The following is a 15678-nucleotide window of genomic DNA, read 5'->3' on the forward strand; positions in this document are numbered from 1 at the left end:
AAGTACCTGGCTTGGAGTGGAAAATCTCCACAGAGGGCTGCAGAAGAGGAGATGCGTGGAAAAATGGTGTGTGCGTCGGTTACGCCCCTTCACACACGGACTTTCGCCGTTATTTTTCACGCGGGGAGACGTGCGTCGTTCTATGGGAAGAAAAATGGTGTGTGCGTCGGTTTCGCCCCTTCACACACGGGGAAGACGTGCGCCGTTTTCTGGCATGTGGACGTCTCCTTCTATGGATCGCGGGATTACCAGATGTCCCAGGGTCTGTGCGTGGATTCCTCGGCTTGTTATCCGGCTGTGCGTCATTCCGGGAGGCTGTGCGTGGAATTTTCTTTCTCACGGCAGGCGTCGCGTCGATTTCCTCTCTGGAAGTCGGGCGGCATTGTCCATGCGAGGCTGTGCGTCAAAGTTCCGGTCGCACCGCAGGCGTTGCGTCGAGCGGCGTCTTTCTGGATCGGCGTGCAGTGAATTTTTCACCGCGGAGCAAACTGTGCATCGAAGTTTTCAGCGCACAAGGAGTCCAGTTGAAAAAGAGAAGTCTTTTTGGTCCTGAGACTTCAGGGAACAGGAGGCAAGCTCTATCCAAGCCCTTGGAGAGCACTTTTGCAGCCAGACAAGAGTTCAGCAACGCCAACAGCAATGCAGCAGTCCTTTGTAGAAAGCAGTCAGGTGAGTCCTTAAGGCAGCCAGGAAGTTCTTCTTGGCAGGATGCAGGTTCTGGTTCAGGTTTCTTCTCCAGCAATTTTCTGAGGTGGTAGGGCAGAGGCCCTGTTTTATACTAAAATGTGCCTTTGAAGTGGGGGTGACTTCAAAGAGTGGCTAAGAAGTGCACCAGGTCCCCTTTCAGTTCAATCCTGTCTGCCAGGGTCCCAGTAGGGGGTGTGGCAGTCCTTTGTGTGAGGGCAGGCCCTCCACCCTCCCAGCCCAGGAAGACCCATTCAAAATGCAGATGTATGCAAGTGAGGCTGAGTACCCTGTGTTTGGCGTGTGTCTGAGTGAATGCACAAGGAGCTGTCAACTAAACCTAGCCAGACATGGATTGGAAGGCACAGAAAGATTTAAGTGCAAAGAAATGCTCACTTTCTAAAAAGTGGCATTTCTAGAATAGTAATATTAAATCCAACTTCACCAGTCAGCAGGATTTTGTATTACCATTCTGGCTATACTAAATATGACCTTCCTGCTCCTTTCAGATCAGCAGCTGCCACTTCAACAATGTATGAGGGCAGCCCCAATGTTAGCCTATGAAGGGAGCAGGCCTCACAGTAGTGTAAAAACGAATTTAGGAGTTTTACACTACCAGGACATATAAACTACACAGGTACATGTCCTGCCTTTTAACCACACAGCACCCTGCTCTAGGGGTTACGTAGGGCACACATTGGGGGTGACTTATATGTAGAAAAAGGGGAGTTTTAGGCTTGGCTAGTACTTTTAAATGCCAAGTCGAAGTGGCAGTGAAACTGCACACACTGGCCTTGCAATGACAGGCCTGAGACAAGGTTAAGGGGCCTCTGAAGTGGGTGGCACAACCAGTGCTGCAGGCCCACTAATAGCATTTAATCTGCAGGCCATAGGCACACATAGTGCACTCTACTAGGGTCTTACAAGTAAATCAAATAGCCAATCATGGATAAACCAATCAACAGTACAATTTACACAGAGAGCATGTGCACTTTAGCACTGGTTAGCAGTGGTAAAGTGCCCTGAGTTCAAAAGCCAACAACAACAGGTCAGAAAAAATAGGAGGAAGGAGGCAAAAAGTTTGGGGATGACCCTGTCAAAAAGCCAGGTCCAACATGATGTCATTTTTTAAGATCACAGAACACTTGTGTGTGATGTGTTAAGCAGTGCAATAGAGAGGAGAATTTGGCTGTCCCGAAAAACATCTAAATATGACTTAGCCAAAGCACTGCCTATTCCACATTTGACTTTAGTCTTCTTATTTTTATTGCCCGCATAAGTTCCAAAATGTCAATTTGAGCACATATCAGAAATGCAGATTTTCCCTTGATAGTAAAACTGATTTCTAACTAGAGGGAATGTGGAACGTTTCGGAACCAGACCATCTTCTCAATACCTTTTTCCTGCCAATGGTTGATAGTATTCTGCTTCAGTATCTTGATTTATGGTGTCCATATCATATTTGTTTTTTTTCTGGAGTGCAGTTGTTTTCTTTGACTAGACTTTCTCTGATCAAATATTCTCTCATTTTACTTTGACCTAATATTACCCATGACGGTAAAGGTTAGGGTGGTGAATCTCCTTGAGGAAGGTAATTGTGTGAGTTTGTGAATATCTGTGGCCACGCATCCCACTGTCAAACAGCAGGCAGCATTTCAATGTAAGGAATACATCTACTCTTATGTTATAAAAATTCAAATAACTGTAACTTGTGACCTGTAGTGCCTAGATGAGTTTTGAATGAGGATGGCTCTGCAGTTGCTTTCCTGGGAGAAATGTTTGGCCAACAGTAATGTGAGGACGACTGGAAGATTGTATGAGAGAAGAGTAAACAGAAGGCGGCTTGGGTGCATGTGGAAGAGTTGCGAGGGAGCCCTGGATAGTGCTATCATTGAAAAGAAATAGAGAGCTGATTGAGATGGGCCAGTGACAGAGAAATTGGGAGTTGTGTTTCAGCTGTGAGGAAAATAAATTTGAGTTAGATCAATGAAGGGACCTTTAAGAAAATTACAATGTGCTTAGTCCGAGCTATGAGGAGAGATTAGGAGAGCTATGTGGAGCGCTGATGCCCAGTCTGCAAAAATGCTTTGACAGAACATTAGGATGAGCTACTGTTTTTCTGTACGTCCTGGATTTTCCTTTTTTAGGTCTGGCTACAGACAGCTGTAGCTGTTTCGCTCCTGTCATTACTGCACACATAATACATAAAAATAGTGGGACTTTAGGCCAGCCCCTTTCAGTATATGGCACATTCAATTCAGGACCATTTAGGCACTGCTTAAAGGAAGTGTCAGTCACACGTTGAATTGGTCTTACCATTAGCAATCTCATTGCTCGATTATTGTAGCTCTCTTTACCTTGGTCTTCATGCTTCAACTCTTTGGGATGTTTAGAATTCAGGATGCAGATATCCTAGTTATTCTCCCCTTTCTCCTCTATCTCACCTTACCTGCTTATATGAGGCGTTGCACTGTGTTCCCAGTTGAATCAAGTTTAAGGCCCTCTGCTTACTTAACATCAGATGTCTTTGCACCAAGGGTGTTTTTTCGTACCTTAATATCATTCTGTATGGAAAAGACAGTTTGCACAGATACGTGATGTTATACACCAATGTGAGTTTGAAATATGCTCCCAGATTTCCACACTTGTGACAATGTTGCAGCTAGAGTGATTTTGCAGTTTTGGTGCATAATAATGGTGTGGTGATGTTCACCTATTATGCCAAGACTACCACTTTTTCTCTCTGGATTGAGGAATGATATGGACCTGAACATGATACCACATGCCTGCTGACTTTGAAAAATAGATGATTTTACACATAATTGTATTTATGCACTAAAATGTGATATTTGATCCTAAACGTTTTATGTACTGATAAGTGTCTACACTATACTGTTAATGTTTCACCAAGAGTGATATTTCACATAAATATGATTCTTTATTCTCCTAAATATGTTTTAACATCTATATATATTTTTTGCACCTAAACATGTTTCTATACTCATACTGATTTTACACCATACTGACGCTGCACCAAGTGTGATTTTTCACCTACATGTGATTTTGCACATAGGTGAGTTTTCCTCTTAAATGTGATTTGTGCTCCTAAATATGTTTCCACACTCCTGCTGGTGCTGATGGTGATTTTCCATTTAAATGTGTTTTCAACTAAATGTGATTTTGCTTTTGAATGTATTCCTAACGTTTTCCCCTCAAGTTTTGAGCATAAAGTGTAAACATGTTATATGATTTTTTCTATACTATGATATCTTTAGATTTGACAACAAAGATTTCATAATATATTTTACATTTTCTCAGTATACATTCCAGATTGGCAAAGCACTTTGTCATAGACACAAAAGAAACAATCAAAGAAACCCAAACTACTGTATTACAGAATGACTAGTTTACATATAGAACAATAGAATCCAATATTGATTTGTTGGCAGGGCCATCATGAACCCTTGCTTAACCACTTCGCTGCCAGGGCTTTTCCCCCTCCTGTGCCAGGCCTTTTTTTGCCTATTTGGGGCAGTTCGCGCTTAGGCCCGCATAACTTTTTGTCCACATAAGCTAACCAAGCCAAATTTGCGTCCTTTTTTTCCAACATCCTAGGGATTCTGGAGGTACCCAGACTTTGTGGGTTCCCCTGAAAGAGGCCAAGAAATTGGCCAAAATACAGGGGAAAATTTGTTTTTTTCAAAAAAATTGGAAAAAGTGGCTGCAGAAGAAGGCTTGTGGTTTTTCCCCTGAAAATGGCATCAACAAAGGGTTTGCGGTGCTAAACTCAGCAGCTTCCCAGCTTTCAGGAACAGGCAGACTTGAATCAGAAAACCCAATTTTGGCATTTTTCTGGGACATACCCCATTTTTGCAATTTTTTGTGCTTTCAGCCTCCTTCCAGTCAGTGACAGAAATGGGCATGAAACCAATGCTGGATCCCAGAAACCTAAACATTTCTGAAACCTAGACAAAATTCTGAATTCAGCAAGGGGTCATTTGTGTAGATCCTACAAGGGTTTCCTACAGAAAATAACAACTGAAAAAGAAAAATATTGAAATTTAGGTGAAAAAAACATAAATGTTTCTCTACGTTTTACTCTGTAACTTTTCCCTGCAATGTCAGATTATCGAAAGCAATATACCGTTACGTCTGCTGGACTCCTCTGGTTGCGGGTATATATAGGGCTTGTAGGTTCATCAAGAACCCGAGGAACCCAGAGCCAATAAATGAGCTGCACCCTGACGTGCGTTTTCATTCTACAACGGGTATACAGCAATTCATTTGCTGAAATATAAAGAGTAAAACATTGCTATCAAGAAAACCTTTGTATTTCCAAAAAGGGCACAAGATAAGGTGTTGAGGAGCAGTGGTTATTTGCACATCTCTGAATTCCGGGGTGACCATAGTAGCATGTGAATTACAGGGCTTTTCTCAAATAGATGTCTTTTTTACACACTCTCCTATATTTGGAAGGAAAAAATGTAGAGAAAGACAAGGGGCAATAACACTTGTTTTGCTAATCTATGTTCCCCCAAGTCTCCCGATAAAAATGATACCTCACTTGTGTGGGTAGGCCTAGCGCCCGCGACAGGAAACGCCCCAAAGCGCAACGTGGACACATCCAAATTTTTGGAAGACAACAGAGGTGTTTTTTGCGAAGTGCCTACCTGTAGATTTTGGCCTCTAGCTCAGCCGGCACCTAGGGAAACCTACCAAATCTGTGCATTTCTGAAAACTAGAGACTTAGGGGAATCCAAGGAGGGGTGACTTGCGGGGCTCGGACCAGGTTCTGTTACCCAGAATCCTTTGCAAACCTCAAAATTTGGCTAAAAAAAACACATGTTGCTCACATTTCTGTGGCAGAAAGATCTGGAATCTGAGAGGAGCCACAAATTTCCTTTCACCCAGCGTTCCCCCAAGTCTCCCGATAAAAATTATACCTCACTTGTGTGGGTAGGCCTAGCGCCCGCAACAGGAAACGCCCCAAAGCGCAACGTGGACACATCCAAATTTTTGGAAGACAACAGAGGTGATTTTTGCGAAGTGCCTACCTGTAGATTTTGGCCTCTAGCTCAGCCGGCACCTAGGGAAACCTACCAAACCTGTGCATTTCTGAAAACTAGAGACCTAGGGGAATCCAAGGAGGGGTGACTTGCGGGGCTCGGACCAGGTTCTGTTACCCAGAATCCTTTGCAAACCTCAAAATTTGGCTAAAAAAACACATGTTCCTCACATTTCTGTGTCTGAAAGTTCTGGAATCTGAGAGGAGCCACAAATTTCCTTCCACCCAGCGTTGCCCCAAGTCTCCTGATAAAAATTATACCTCACTTGTGTGGGTAGGCCTAGCGCCCGCAACAGGAAACGCCCCAAAGCGCAACGTGGACACATCCAAATTTTTGGAAGACAACAGAGGTGATTTTTGCGAAGTGCCTACCTGTAGATTTTGGCCTCTAGCTCAGCCGGCACCTAGGGAAACCTACCAAACCTGTGCATTTCTGAAAACTAGAGACCTAGGGGAATCCAAGGAGGGGTGACTTGCGAGCTCGGACCAGGTTCTGTTACCCAGAATCCTTTGCAAACCTCAAAATTTGGCTAAAAAAACACATGTTCCTCACATTTCTGTGGCAGAAAGTTCTGGAATCTGAGAGGAGCTACAAATTTCCTTCCACCCAGCGTTCCCCCAAGTCTCCCGATAAAAATGATACCTCACTTGCGTGGGTAGGCCTAGCGCCGGCGACAGGAAACACCCCAAAGCGCAACGTGGACACATCCTAAATTTTGGAAAAAAACAGAGGTGTTTTTTGCGAAGTGCCTACCTGTAGATTTTGGCCTCTAGCTCAGCCGGCACCTAGGGAAACCTACCAAACCTGTGCATTTCTGAAAACTAGAGACCTAGGGGAATCCAAGGAGGGGTGACTTGTGGGGCTCGGACCAGGTTCTGTCACCCAGAATCCTTTGCAAACCTCAAAATTTGGCTAAAAAAACACATGTTCCTCACATTTCTGTGGCAGAAAGTTCTGGTATCTGAGAGGAGCTACAAATTTCCTTCCACCCAGCGTTTCCCCAAGTCTCCCGATAAAAATGATACCTCACTTGTGTGGGTAGGCCTAGCGCCGGCGACAGGAAACACCCCAAAGCGCAACGTGGACACATCCTAAATTTTGGAAAAAAACAGAGGTGTTTTTTGCGAAGTGCCTACCTGTAGATTTTGGCCTCTAGCTCAGCCGGCACCTAGGGAAACCTACCAAACCTGTGCATTTCTGAAAACTAGAGACCTAGGGGAATCCAAGGAGGGGTGACTTGCGGGGCTCGGACCAGGTTTTGTTACCCAGAATCCTTTGCAAACCTCAAAATTTGGCTAAAAAAACACATGTTCCTCACATTTGTGTGGCAGAAAGTTCTGGAATCTGAGAGGAGCTACAAATTTCCTTCCACCCAGCGTTCCCCCAAGTCTCCCGATAAAAATGATACCTCACTTGCGTGGGTAGGCCTAGCGCAGGTGACAGGAAACACCCCAAAGCGCAACGTTGACACATCCTAAATTTTGGAAAAAAACAGAGGTGTTTTTTGCGAAATGCCTACCTGTAGATTTTGGCCTCTAGCTCAGCCGGCACCTAGGGAAACCTACCAAACCTGTGCATTTCTGAAAACTAGAGACCTAGGGGAATCCAAGGAGGGGTGACTTGCGGGGCTCGGACCAGGTTCTGTTACCCAGAATCCTTTGCAAACCTCAAAATTTGGCTAAAAAAACACATGTTCCTCACATTTCTGTGGCAGAAAGTTCTGGAATCTGAGAGGAGCTACAAATTTCCTTCCACCCAGCGTTCCCCCAAGTCTCCCGATAAAAATGATACCTCACTTGTGTGGGTAGGCCTAGTGCCGGCGACAGGAAACACCCCAAAGCGCAACGTGGACACATCCTAAATTTTGGAAAAAAACTGAGGTGTTTTTTGCGAAGTGCCTACCTGTAGAGTTTGGCCTCTAGCTCAGCCGGCACCTAGGGAAACCTACCAAACCAGTGCATTTCTGAAAACTAGAGACCTAGGGGAATCCAAGGAGGGGTGACTTGCGGGGCTCGGACCAGGTTCTGTTACCCAGAATCCTTTGCAAACCTCAAAATTTGGCTAAAAAAACACATGTTCCTCACATTTCGGTGACAGAAAGTTCTGGAATCTAAGAGGAGCCACAAATTTCCTTCCACCCAGCGTTCCTCCAAGTCTCCCGATAAAAATGATACCTCACTTGTGTGGGTAGGCCTAGCGCCCGCGACAGGAAATGGCCCAAAACACAACCTGGACACATCACATTTTTTCATAGAAAACAGGGCCTACCTGTGGATTTTGGCCTCTAGCTCAGCCGGCACCTGGGGAAACCTAGCAAACCAGCGCATTTATGAAAACTAGAAACCCAGGGGAATCCAAGATGGGGTGAATTGTGGGGCTCTGACCAGGTTCTGTTACCCAGAATCCTTTGCAAACCTCAAAATTTGGCTAAAAAAACATGTTTTCCTCACATTTTAGTGACAGAAAGTTCTGGAATCTGAGAGGAGCCACAAATTTCCTTCCACCTAGCGTTCCCCCAAGTCTCCCGATAAAAATGATACCTCACTGGTGTGGGTAGGCCTAGCGCCCGCAACAGGAAATGGCCCAAAACATAACGTGGACACATCACATTTTTTCATAGAAAACAGTGCCTACCTGTGGATTTTGGCCTCTAGCTCAGCCGGGCCCAGGGGGGGCAGAAATGGCCTAAAATAAATTTGTCCCCCACCCCCCAACCCCCCTGCCCCCCGGGAGCGACCCTTGCCTATGGGGTCGCCCCCCCTTGCGTGACATTGGTGCAAAAAAAAAAATCCCCGGTGCCTAGTGGTTTCTGCCCCCCTTGGGGCAGATTGACCTACAATCGGCCAATCTGCCCCCAAGGGGGGCAGAAATGGTCTAAATACAATTTGCCCCCCAGGGGAGCGACCCTTGCCCAATGGGTCGCTCACCATCTCTAAAAAAACAAACAAAACAAAAACCCACACAAAAAAAAAATTGCCCTGGCGCCTAAAGGTTTCTGCCCCCCCCGGGGGCAGATCGGCCAAATACCAATAGGCCGATCTGCCCCCAGGGGGGCAGAAATGGCCTAAAATAAATTTGCCCCCCCACCCCCACCGGGGAGCGACCCTTGCCTGCAAGGTCGCTCCCCTTGCGTGATGGCGCAAAAAAAAGATCCCTGGTGCCTAGTGGTTTCTGCCCCCCTTGGGGGCAGATTGACCTACAATCGGCCAATCTGCCCCCAAGGGGGCCAGAAATGGTCTAAATACAATTTGCCCCCCAGGGGAGCGACCCTTGCCTAATGCGTCGCTCCCCATCTCTAAAAAAACAAACAAACAAAAAAAAAACACAAAAAAACTATTTGCCCAGGCGCCTGGAGGTTTCTGCCCCCCCTGTGGGCAGATCGGCCTAATACTAATAGGCCGATCTGCCCCCAGGGGGGGCAGAAATGGCCTAAAATAAATTTGCCCCCCTCACCCCCCCCGGGGAGCGACCCTTGCCTACAAGGTCGCTCCCCTCGCGTGACGGCGCAAAAAAAAGATCCCTGGTGCCTAGTGGTTTCTGCCCCCCTTGGGGGCAGATTGACCTAAAATCAGCCGATCTGCCCCCAAAGCGGGCAGAAATGGCCTAAATACAATTTGCCCCTCCAGGGGAGCGACCCTTGCCTAAGGGGACGCTCCCCATCTGTAAAACACAACAACAACAAAAATCCCTGGTGCCTAGTGGTTTCTGCCCCCCGTGGGGGCAGATCGGCCTAATAAAAATAGGCTGATCTGCCCCCATGGGGGGCAGAAATGGCCTAAAATAAATTTGCCCCCCAAGGGAACGACCCTTGCCTAAGGGGTAGCTCCCCTTACGTGAAAAACAAACAAACAAAAAAAACTCCCTGGTGTCTAGTGGTTTCTGCCCCCCTTGGGGGCAGATTGGCCTCATAAAAATAAGCCAATCTGCCCCCAAAGGGGGCAGAAATGGCCTAAATATAATTTCCCCCTATGGGAGCGACCCTTGCCTAAGGGGTCGCATCCCACACCTAAAAAACAAAAGAAAACAAATAAAAAAACAAACCAAAAAAAAGTATCCCTGGTGTCTAGAGGTTTCTGCCCCCACTGGGGGCAGAAAAGGCCTTAAAAAAAAATGACCCCCTGGGAGCGACCCTTGCCCAAGGGGTCGCTCCCTTCTGTCAATTTCATAGAAAAAAAAAAAATCCCTGGTGTCTAGTGGGGTTTCAAAAGCCGGATTGCAAGCAATCCGGCTTTTGAAACCCTCGGAGAGACTTCAAAGGGAAGGAAATACATTTCCTTCCCTTTGAAGCCCCTCCGGGCCTCCCCCACGTGATCGAAAGAGAAATGCTGAGCATTTCTCTTTCGATCGCACTGGAAGCTCTGCTTCCAGCGCGATGGGGGAGGTTGTGTGATTGTCAGCGCGTGCTCGCGCGCTGACGTCACAGGGGGGGGGGGGGTCAGGGGTTGAAGGGGAAGGGATTCCCCTGTCAGCCCTGACCTAGGGGGGTGGGGGGGCGGCCCTCGGGAGGAGCGCTAGCGCTTCTCCCGAGGGCAGCATTCAGGACGTAATGGTTACGTCCATGGCGCCACACGGGCGCTGCCATGGACGTAACCATTACGTCCGTGGCGGAGAAGGGGTTAAGCTGTATAGGTGGGGGTGGGTGGCAGTTGCATTTAACATAAACGGTTATTGTTCTTTATTTCTCCTTTGACAGTAACTGGAGACGATGGAAGATGAGAGGGAACATGGCTAAAAAAAATGGAGAAAAAAGTGGATACAAATATGTATTTGTGAGTGTATGAATGGGAATGGAGAGGAGAGTGGATCAATGGACCACAGGCATACAACCCAACGCAGCGTCCAGAATCTGCCTTGGGCAGGCGTGACGCATAATGGTGCAAGAGCCACTCAGGGTGGGAGAGAGCTGGTGGGCTGAGACATTGCCTATTCAGACTTACCTGTAAGCGCCAGCCTGCCGGTATTATGTCCCATGCTGTCATACTTCTCTGTTGGGTGAGGGGAGGGGTTTGCAGGGAACAGGCACTCATCTTTTCTTAATTTCTGAGGAATTCTCTGTCCCATATTCCCTCTGCAGAAACATATCTTTCCTAAACCTAAATGGCTGTCTACCTTTCCTTTCTTACCTGAATCTCCCAGTCCAATATGGCAACACCTGTTTTTCCTGATGCAATTTCCTATTTGCAGGTATATAAGGGAAGGTGGGCCAGATGTATGCAGGTTTGGGTTTGCAATTTCCTAATGGCGAATCTTAGCAATTTGCTATTAGGAAATCTCGAACTAGAATGTATAACAGTGTGTTTAGCTTTTGCAATTCTCAATGGGGTTGAAAATGACCTACCTTATCAATATTCACAAGGTAGGTCGCAATTTCTTACCCCATTGGGAATGACCGCACACACAGGGATGGTGGCTTGCTTGGAACAGCGACCACCATGTTTATAACTGCTTTTTAAATAAAGCAGTTTTTTTTAAATGCAACCCCTTTTCCTTAAAGGAAAACGGGATGCATTTAAAATAAAAAGTGGGACCACTTCCTGTTTTCAGTTCCATTCACAAAGGTGAAGGAGTCCCATTGGGACCCCTTTCCGTTTGCAAATGTGTTACCACCAACTTGTAGTTGGTGGCTGCGACTGTTTGCGACCGCATTCACGGTCACAAAGTAATTTTACATCCCCCTTCAACTCACTATGAAGAAGGGCCCCCCTTGGCACGTCCCTTCCTAAAAGCAACTTGCAAACCTATTTTGCGAGTCGGTAACAGGTTACAGACTCATAGTATAGGATTGTTACATGGGGAAAAGCCTTTTCCCGGTCACAAATGGCACTATGGGTCGTTTTCGACCTGGAAAAGGCTTTTATACATCTGGGCAAATTGTCCTTTCTTCCTTGCAACCTAACATTTCCTAAAGTGTTAGAACTGCTTCATTGTGCCTGATACTTGGCCAATAGTTTTGTCAGCTTCTGAAGTGCTTGTTTTCCTTTGGCACTTCCTGGTCTCAGTACTTTTCAGTCTTTCCCTGGCCTTCCTGCTCCCAGATTCTTGATGTCATCAGGAGGCTATTTGTCCTCAGGATTTTTCCATAATTTGAGGCTCCTTTTATGGAGGCACTATCTACTAGGCTCTACCTAGCATGAGTGGCATCATAGCTACTAGGAAGAGCCATCCTTATTTCTGACTGAGAAGGACAGTTAAAGCCGCCATCCTACAATCTAATCATCATCAAACTCTTCCAGATCGGCGTCAGAATACTGACAAGAGTAGATTGGTGTATGATGAGAAGTATGGATGCATGGATGGAGAGAAAACAGATGAAATATTGGAAGGAAGAAGAAAAGGACAGGTAGATAAAGAGAAAGGTAAGTGGGGACCAGGATGTAATGAGCAATGGATAAATGAATGGTTGAATGGAGAAAGGAATAAAATGTGGATGGATGGATGAAGAGTAGAAAGGAGAGAAGGATGAGTGGTTGGAAAGGCAAGCAAATATGAAAAAAAGAAGAAGGGATGCATTATGAACCGATGAAAAAGAAAGAAGGATGAATGGGAGAAAGTATGCGTGAATGATGAGGAAGGAAGAAATGGTTAATGGATAGATGGAGAGAAAGAAAGAGAGAGAAAATGATTTAAATATGACGAAAAAAGATGAGTGGAGAGAAAAATGCATGGATGGTTAGATGGAAAAAGCAAGAAGGACACATGCAAGGAAAGATAGACGAATGGGTACATGAAAAAAGAGTGAACCTTTTTGTGTGCCTTTAAAGTATATAGGCCCATATTTATACTTTTTGACGCAAAACTGCGCTAACGCAGTTTTGCGTCAAAAATATTAGCGCCGGCTAACACCATTCTGAAGCACCATGCGTGTGCCGTATTTATTGAATGACGTTAGCCGGCGTTAGCCGCCGGCGCCGTCTGGTGTGCGTAAAAAAAAAACGACGTACACCAGGCAGTGCCGGCGTAGGGGGATATGGGGCTTGGGCGTCAAGAAATGGGGCAAGTCAGGTTGAGGCAATTTTTTCGCCTCAACCCGATTTGTGCCATTTGTTTTTCACTCCCAACCCCCATTAGCAAAGACAGGAGTCATGCCCCCTTGCCCAATGGCCATTCCCAGGGGACTTCTGTCCCCTGGGCATGGTCATTGGGCATAGTGGCATGTAGGGGGGCACAAATCAGGCCCCCCTATGCCGCAATTTTTTTTTTTTTTTTAAACTTACCTGAACTTACCTTAATGTCCCTGGGATGGGTCCCTCCAGCCTTGGGTGTCCTCCTGGGGTGGGCAAGGGTGACAGGGGGGGTCCCTGGGGGCATGGGAGGGCACCTCTGGGCTCCTTCAGAGCCCACAGGTCCCTTAACGCCTGCCTTTTGCAGGCGCTAAAAAACGGCGCAAAAGCGGCCGTACGTCATTTTTTTTGACCCGCCCACTCCCGGGCGTGAATTTTGCCCGGGAGTATAAATCCGACGCACATGCCTCGGAGTCGATTTTTTAGACGGGAACGCCTACCTTGCATATAATTAACGCAAAGTAGGTGTCCACGCTAAAAAATGACGCTAACTCCATGGACTTTGGCGCTAGATGCGTCTAACGCCAAAGTATAAATATGGAGTTAGTTTTGCGTCGGAATTGCTTAAAAAAAAACTACGCAATTCCGGCGCAAACGGAGTATAAATATGCCCCATAGCATTTTATCCAATTTGCACCAAACATTTTCTCTAAAATGCACGTGTCCCAATTTTTTCAAGTCATTTTTTGGGAGTCACTCTGTGAACGCCCCTGGAAGGGGCAGCCACAGTAAGAAGTCCTTGATAAATGTGACACAGAACTGCCTGGAACACGTCTACATTTTTGGCAAAATTCTTTCAGAACTTAGGTTTAAAGTGCACTGTTTGATCAAAATGTTTTCCAAATTCAGTTCGGGAGAGGAACCGTCCTGAATAACTTCCAGCCTATATCATTTGCTCATTTTCATTTTGGACATGGTTCAAAGTGGGGAGAATGTTACTGTTTTGCATACTCCCTTATTTATTGGCACAATGTATGTTTACAAGAGTGGCTAAAGCTTTGTAGATTCACAGGTGTATCCATCATTTTATAAACTGATCTGTCTTTTCTCTATTGGTTTCACGATCTGGCAGGTATTATGCTACTTTCATTGCCATTTCTAATCTTTCATCTTATTAGCATATTCCTGAGGAGAATACACAATGGTTTAGATTTACGAAGGCTTTCCTCTGGTTTTGTGTCACATAGAGTGACTCAAATTGGTGTAAAGTCTTGTGCTTAGATTTATTTTCCAGTACAAATCACATTATGCCTGGACATTTGCTTAAAGTAAAGCAAAGTAGCATTCTGAGCCACTTTCTGCTACTCTATTTCAAGGTGGTATCTCAAGGGCTGTACATAAGTAATAGAGCCGGCGGCAATGTTGATGTGCAGCGGGTGCAGTAGCACCCGTCGCACATTTCACTGCCGAAATTCGGGCAGTGAAATGTGCGATGGGGCTGTGTCTGGGGGGCCCTGCACTGCCCATGCCAAATGCATGGGCAGTTCAGGGCCCCCCAGGGGGCATCCCTTGTCCCCCTTACCGCCAGCCTCTCGATGGTTCTGTTTACCGCAGTGGACAGGCTGGCGGTTGGGGACTAGTTTTATGTTTTGTGAAAAAACAGTGACTCCCTGGCCCATATCTATCAAGTTTTCATGCAGCGCAGCAAGCCACCTTGCTGTGCTGCATGAAAGGGAAAGGGTAAGAATGAGCCATATTTACCATTGTACGGTTGTTCTGCTTTCCCTCTTATCCCATAACCGAGCTTACAGAACCTCTCTGGAATGCACTTCTGAGTTTAAAGAAGACATTTATTGTTATTAATTCCCCACCACGAGGTTCCTGAGAGATGAAATTAGTAGATTGGAAGCACACTTTCAAAAGTAGTCGCATCAATGAAAGCAAAATATATCAAAGTACTTCTCAGTTGCAATGTACACAGCAAATATAGGTGATTATATTATAGCATAACTTCAAAGCAAAGCATAAAAGTCAAAATTCATCACTGTAGGGCCTATAGCTCAGCTTTATCTTTCTGGGGTCTGCAAATTGATGACTCCGGTCAGCTGCGAGAAAGAGATTTTCTACCCAAACGGGAGACAGGCAACCGACGTCTAGCTCCTGTCTGAAGTCAAAGCAGATTCCATCTACCCTCCTGTAGCCCAGAGTCATCCTTAAAAGCAAACTCAGTGTGAGAGCTGAAGAACCTTGGAGAGTGGCCAATTCTCCCGAGCCCCCGAGCTTTCAGACTGGATTGCGAGGTAAACACAAAATCTACGTGCTCTTATCAGCTAAGGTCTGGTGTGAACAAAACAGCTTGGTCCATCTTGTGGAAAAACACAGCTTGGAAAAACACAGCTCATCTGCAATGTCTCAACTGCAATGTCTAACCCCACGTTAAAGCCAATAGGCAGCCAACCTAAATATCAAATGTAATGTCTAATGTCATGTCAAAGCCAATAGGCAGCCAAACTGAATACAGAATGCAATGGCTAATGCCATGTAAAAGCCAATAGGCAGCTAACCTAAATATCAAATGTAATGTCTAATGTCATGTCAAAGCCAATAGGCAGCTGAACTGAATACAAAACATATAGGTGGTCATTACAACCCTGGCGGACGGTGTTAAAGCGGCGGTAAAACTGCCAACAGGCCGGCGGTAAAAAAATTGCAATTACGACCGTGGCGGAAACCGCCAACAAAGACAGCCACTTTAACACTCCAACTGCCATGGCGGTACAAACAAACAGCGCAGCGGTCACCGGCAACAGACAGGCGGGAGACAATGTACCGCCCACACTATTATGACAGGCCAATCCGCCACCTTTTCCGGGGCGGATTAACCACGGATAAAAACACGGTGGAAACAGGCATTTCGAAGGGAAAAC

This window comes from Pleurodeles waltl, chromosome 9 (genome assembly GCF_031143425.1).
Source record: "Pleurodeles waltl isolate 20211129_DDA chromosome 9, aPleWal1.hap1.20221129, whole genome shotgun sequence".
Taxonomy (NCBI): Eukaryota; Metazoa; Chordata; class Amphibia; order Caudata; family Salamandridae; genus Pleurodeles; species Pleurodeles waltl.